Source organism: Neolamprologus brichardi, chromosome 3 (assembly GCF_056152115.1).
Source record: "Neolamprologus brichardi isolate AB-2024 chromosome 3, ASM5615211v1, whole genome shotgun sequence".
NCBI lineage: Eukaryota > Metazoa > Chordata > Actinopteri > Cichliformes > Cichlidae > Neolamprologus > Neolamprologus brichardi.
This window is the reverse complement of record NC_142106.1, coordinates 15,855,166-15,861,301: the sequence shown is the minus strand read 5'-3', so window position 1 is coordinate 15,861,301 and position 6,136 is coordinate 15,855,166. Positions and strand designations below refer to the sequence as shown.

The following is a 6,136-nucleotide window of genomic DNA, read 5'->3' as shown; positions in this document are numbered from 1 at the left end:
ATGTTAGCATAATATAAACAAGCTAACTTTTTTTCCACTCGATAAAAGTTAACGTGAGTGTTCTTGGTGGTCAGGAACAAATGTAATCGCATGGCAGGATGCTGTAAAAGGACCAAACTTCAGCCAAGAGAACAACTGAGATAATCCATCCACAATACGAGGTTAGTCATTCATATACTGCTGCATGGGCTGGGCTGTAGTTACATCCTAAGGTTTTAAAAACTAAAGTAGAGTTTAAATAAATGATTAGCAGTAATAAAAGCCGAGGGAGGTCAACAGTGATCACTGACTGTTTTAGGAGCTTTTTGAGAATAAATAGAAGAAAATACATAACATTAAACATGTTAGCAACACAAAAGCCATATTAAATGCAGACTACTTTAGGCCCGGAAGTAGGATTCGTCACGTCATCACTTAACGACTGGATTGTCTTGGTGTGAGCTTCTACTCAGGGCTTTTTCTTCCAGTTCAGAGCAGAAATGTTTTTGTTAAGAAACTGGCTGTTGTTCTTTTCCCCACAGTTTTAATTATAAGCTAGATATATTTCTACCAATGAAATTAGTTTGCTAAGAGCAACAGGGATGAGTCAGTGAGTCAGTTGGGCTTGTGAATCATGAATTACGAGTCAGCAAAGTGATTCTCGAGTACTGAACGATTCGTTCATGATTCGCGCATCACTAATGGAAAGCGCGCTGGAAGAGAGAGGTTGGTGAAAGATTATCCATGCAGTGCTGCAAGGCAAGTATATCTAACTCAGCTTAGTAGAATCAACTTGGCATTGCTTGACCACTATGGCTTGTAGTTTACTGAGACGGTAAAAGGCATGGAATCCCTAGCTATGAAGGCAAAGGACGTTGTCTGTCAGTATAAGGTGCAGTTTGTATACAGCTAGACCAGCCGCTATCTTGCTGGCTAGCAGAGTTCCCATCACTAGTGCAGGTGTGTTGCTAGAGTGGAACAGGTCGCCTATTAGCTCTTAAGTTGCATACTTACTTTCACATTAAGACAAATGCATCAGTGGCAGCTATCATCGTGGGCCCCCTAACGGGTATTAGCGGTGTAGAAACTATCCGCGTAGCAACTGCTGTGTTTACACGGTCACAGAAAGCTGGCAGCTAACAAATTAGCGAACAACAAGTCTGCTAGCCAGCAAGTTAGTATACAGCTAGACCAGCCGCTAACTGCACCTTGAACTGACAGACAACGTGCTTTTTCTTCATAGCTAGGGATTCCATGCCTTTTACCGTCTCAGTAAACGACGAGCCATAGTGGTCAAACAATGCCAAGTTGATTCTACTGAGCTGAGTTTGATATACTTGCCTTGCAGCACTGTGTGGATGATATTTCAATCTCTCTCTTCCACCACGCTTTCCACAGCCATACCCGCGACCTTGTGGTTGTCAGTTCTAAGTCATTGGCCGATGTTTATGGTCATGTCGTTATGTGTCCGAACATCCAATGGCATGTCACATTGTTTTCATGACCGCGCCCTCACCCCAGGTGCAATGTATTTTCACAATCTAATTATGCATATGTACAGAGATATGTACATGTATATTTGGGTAACAAGGAGATTATGTTTTATTACATTTACAGTGATTTTATGTTATTTTACATTTCACATTTGAAATCACAGTCGATTTATGTAAATTTGATGATATTGTGGAAAAACAGTACACAACTGTAAAATACACAGTAAAATAATTTGACATTACTATTTTTTGGAACAGTGTAGTTTCAGTCCTAATTTTTTATATGAAATATTATGATTTTACCGAATCTGACAAATCTTCAAGAGCTATAGGAGTTTTATAAACTTTAAGATGTTACGTTTGAACTGTGAATATCTAAATTTGCTTAACCTCCATGCATTTTTAATTTCTCTTTCATATTTGGGCATATTGGGGCCCAATGAATGTAAAAACAAAGAATTACCAGATTTTTTTTTTTTACCTTATTTTTGTTTTTTAAGAAAAATAAGAGCCACATATGAGGATATTCCATTAAAATCTTGATAGAACAGTAGCAGTATAATGTCCTCGTAAGTGGATATCAGGCCCTTGTAGAGCAAAATTGAGTATTTTGGTCTAAATAACCCAAAATGTGATGTCCACATATGTGGACGCCAGGTCCTAGGAGGTTAAGGCTGACACCTTCTAGCACTTTCTCAATTAATCTATATAAAAATTGAATAACAAATAGGAGTTAAGCTAAAAGAGTTCAACAAAAACCTGTAAAAAAAAAGTGTATTGTCAGCATATTTTCAAAGGAGATTATATGCTAGAAAATACAAAAAATAAACGAATAACAACTTGGTGAGAAAAAAACAATTAATTGGTTCTGTGAGTATGAGTTCACTCTTCAGTTACTTTGACCAACTTGTCTCTGCTGTAATATTAGCATTAATTCTATGAAGTCTTAGAACAGTTAGCTTTATTTTAAAACCAACATTGTATTTAATATCAGAAAAATACTTTTAGACAGGCCTGTTTTTTGGGCCTGTCATTTTTAAACGGGAACCTCAGGAAGGTATTTATAAGTTTTGTTTGACACCAGAAAGCAAAGAGACGGCACAAAAGCTACAGGTGTTACCATATTATATGACCCTTGGCTATAACAGAAATGTATTAAGCTCTTAATATTTTTGTGTTGCTTTTTTTCAGAATGGCTTTGATGAAATTTCTTAATAACCGCCCTGACACGCCATATTTCCAGCCACCCCCACTGCACTTCAGAATGTAAAAATCCTGTGACCAGCTGAGGGTCACTAGCTGGGACTTTAAAGATGGGACAGCAAAACCCCTAATAACAAAAGGAACACAGTGGCAGCCATCACCGATGGGCAGACTGTGACCAAGGTCACGATGTTCGAGGAGTTTGCCTCTAAAGTCCAGCAGGGGGGGTCTTACATAATGAGAGGCCATGAACTCAGGGGCACGGCCTCACCTTACAATATCAACATAACAGCAAGGACACAGTTTTTTAGGGCACCCACGCTAAGTGTTAGTGAAGATCTTTTCACAGAAGCACAGGATCTTCTGCATCCTCCTGTTCCTCTCACTCCTCTGAAGATGAGCTCCACAAATGGGGGGCTCATCACAGCCACAGGTGGTGGAGGTAAGTATTTGTGGTTCCATCAGAATTTACATGGCTTTAGGTTTCCAAATAACCCATTATTATGGGTATTTTTTACAGTTAAAAATAATTTAGATTTTTGCTGCCAAGCAGAGACTAGAAGATAGTAGAAAGATTTCCTTGATTCATAATCACTGTATATGAAAAACATCCTAATACACTGCTTCTGATAAGTTCAGTGCAGAATACTTAACAGCAATAACATAATCTAAACACGTTACTTTAGAAATAAAAACCTATTACATATCAATACACTAACTACTACTGACATTTTATTTCAATTTACTTTTCAGTTTTCTGCAGTAAAGGACGTACTGTCAGTAAAACAGCACATTATCTTAAGATATCTCAGCTGAAGGAGAGGTAATGTAAGGAGGTAATGATGCAATTTCAGTTTTATATTGAAACTGGTTAAACTAATGCAACAAATTTGACATTGCTGGTACAGTAGATATATGTACGGTAGTGCTGATTGTACAAGGCTGTGAGCTTTCGTTTTCTAGTTACTAGATTTTTGATTATTTAATTAATACATTTTTAATTCTACCATGTTTGTAATTTCAGGATGGTCATACCATGCCAGTCTGCCTCTGGAGGGAGGCAGCAATTCAAAGCTTTAATTTGGGCCACGGCTGCACATCACAACATATACAAAGATTGAGGTATGAAAAGGCTAAACCTTTGTACCAACATTTCACAGCAGTGTCTTATCAACAAATGTTTAGAACTAGGTTTTGAAATGTAAATACATATTCTTTCAGTCTGGGTCAAAAAAATACTTTTAGACAGGCCTGTTTTTTGGGCCTGTCATTTTTAAGCGGGAACCTCAGAAAGGTATTTATGAGTTTTGTTTGACACCAGAAAGCAAAGAGATGGCACAAAAGCTACAGGTGTTACCATATTATATGACCCTTGGCTATAACAGAAATCTATTAAGCTCTTAGTATTTTTGTGTTGCTTTTTTTCAGAATGGCTTTGATGAAATTTCTCAATGACCGCCCTGACACGCCATATTTCCAGCCACCTCCACTGCACTTCAGAATGTTAAAATCCTGCAACCAGCTGAGGGTCACTAGCTGGGACTTTAAAGATGGGACAGCAAAACCCCTAATAACAAAAGGAACACAGTGGCAGCCATCACCGATGGGCAGACTGTGACCAAGGTCACGATGTTCGAGGAGTTTGCCTCTAAAGTCCAGCAGGGGGGGTCTTACATAATGAGAGGCCATGAACTCAGGGGCACGGCCTCACCTTACAATATCAACATAACAGCAAGGACACAGTTTTTAGGGCACCCACGCTAAGTGTTAGTGAAGATCTTTTCACAGAAGCACAGGATCTTCTGCATCCTCCTGTTCCTCTCACTCCTCTGAAGATGAGCTCCACAAATGGGGGGCTCATCACAGCCACAGGTGGTGGAGGTAAGTATTTGTGGTTCCATCAGAATTTACATGGCTTTAGGTTTCCAAATAACCCATTATTACGGGTATTTTTTACAGTTAAAAATAATTTAGATTTTTGCTGCCAAGCAGAGACTAGAAGATAGTAGAAAGATTTCCTTGTTTGATAATCACTGTATATGAAAAACATCCTAATAAATTGCTTCTGATAAGTTCAGTGCAGAATACTTAACAGCAATAACATAATCTAAACACGTTACTGTAGAAATAAAAACCTATTACATATCAATACACTAACTATTACTGACATTTTATTTCAATTTACTTTTAGTTTTCTGCAGTAAAGGACGTACTGTCAGTAAAACAGCACATTATCTTAAGATATCTCAGCTGAAGGAGAGGTAATGTAAGGAGTTAATGATGCAATTTCAGTTTTATATTGAAACTGGTTAAACTAAATTTCTTAATAACCGCCCTGACACGCCATATTTCCAGCCACCCCCACTGCACTTCAGAATGTTAAAATCCTGCGACCAGCTGAGGGTCACTAGCTGGGACTTCAAAGATGGGACAGCAAAACCCCTAATAACAAAAGGAACACAGTGGCAGCCATCACCGATGGGCAGACTGTGACCAAGGTCACGATGTTCGAGGAGTTTGCCTCTAAAGTCCAGCAGGGGGGGTCTTACATAATGAGAGGCGATGATGATTTCAGGATGGTCATACCATGTCAGTCTTCCTCTTGAAGGAGGCAGCAATTCACAGCTTTAATGTGGGCCACAGCTGCACAGCACAACGTATACAAAGATTGAGGTATGAAGAAGCTAAACCTTTGTACCAACATTTCACAGCAGTGTCTTATCAACAAATGTTTAGAACTAGGTTTTGAAATGTAAATACATATTTTTTCAGTCTGGGTCAAAATATGAAATAATATTATATATAATCATATTATGTTACACACACACACAAAAAATATATAGATATATAGATGTCCAGATGAACATAATCCCAAGAGGTCTTTGGGATTTACTTACCTGGATGGAGCATGCATCATATAATGCATAATGTAACACATACATATACACACATTATGTGTACAAATACAAACAATGTATGCGTCTTGGTGATTTACTGAAACCACATGATGACCATAGATTTTCTTTTTGGATAAAAAATGGAATGTTTGCAGGGCTAAATATGTGCTTATGCTCTGTCAACAGACAAAAGTAGAGGACAGAGCGGAGGTCCTCATCATTGGTGTAGCTACAAGTGAAAAGCTGAACCAGCTTGAGGTGCTGTTGGAGGATGGACAGAGCCTATTCATTGACAGTGAGCTGTGGAATCCATTTGATAAGGAACTTTGAGGCAGCGGCCACGGTTACTGTTCAAATTAAGTGGAAGCATATTATGCAGATTTAAAAGAAAAATCAGTGTGAATAATTTAAAAAATGTACAATTCCTTTGTTAGTTGTTTGTTCAAAAATAAAAAATATATTTTATGAATTAAAAACAATGAAGTTCGTTATTTTTTATGTGTATTTGGAATTTTTAATCACACATTGTTAAGTTCTGTACCATAGTTAACTGTTATACTTTAC

The 6,136-nt window shown here is 38.0% G+C and overlaps 1 pseudogene; it reads left to right on the top strand.

The window, feature by feature from the left end:
- The first annotated feature begins 823 nt into the window (after nt 1-823).
- Nucleotides 824-5,902, top strand: LOC118455499 (uncharacterized; annotated as a pseudogene).
- The last annotated feature ends 234 nt before the right edge of the window (nt 5,903-6,136 follow it).